Raw genomic sequence first — 579 nt, 5'->3', positions numbered from 1 at the left:
ATAAGGTCCGTCCTTGGCTTTGGTGATTCTTAGGCATTAAATCCATGCTTTTAGCATCCATTTCAATCTATGCTCTTAAATTCACCTTGTGACACAAACATGATTAAAATTGAACATTAAGCACTATCATGTTCATAAAATCAAGTAATAAATGGGGGATAATATGTAATATTTGACCCTCAACATAATCCCCAACCAACATTTTGCTAGTCTCGAGCAAAGTATGTGAAAAATATTTTAAGAACCATTGTATAATTTCCATAAACTCAAGAGGTTAAAAAAACAATCCAGATAATAAAGTTTCAAAATACATCAATGTTGAGTATTATTCTCTCCTAAATTCTAGCATTCGATAAACTTCATAATCAAGTTCAAAGCATTAATCCTCCAATTAGAACTATTCCAAACATTAAGTTCCATGGGTGCATAATGAAGTCTAGACTTATCACAATCAAAGGTTTAATTCTTTATTTTCATGATAATATTGATAATTAAAGGAGCATTCAGCACAACCAAAACCTAAAATGAAACTTACCTTACAATTCATCTTTTAATTCCTTTATTTTATTTTATTTTTAT

This window comes from Magnolia sinica, chromosome 10, assembly GCF_029962835.1.
Source record: "Magnolia sinica isolate HGM2019 chromosome 10, MsV1, whole genome shotgun sequence".
Lineage (NCBI taxonomy): Eukaryota > Viridiplantae > Streptophyta > Magnoliopsida > Magnoliales > Magnoliaceae > Magnolia > Magnolia sinica.
Note: the sequence above shows the minus strand (reverse complement) of the source record.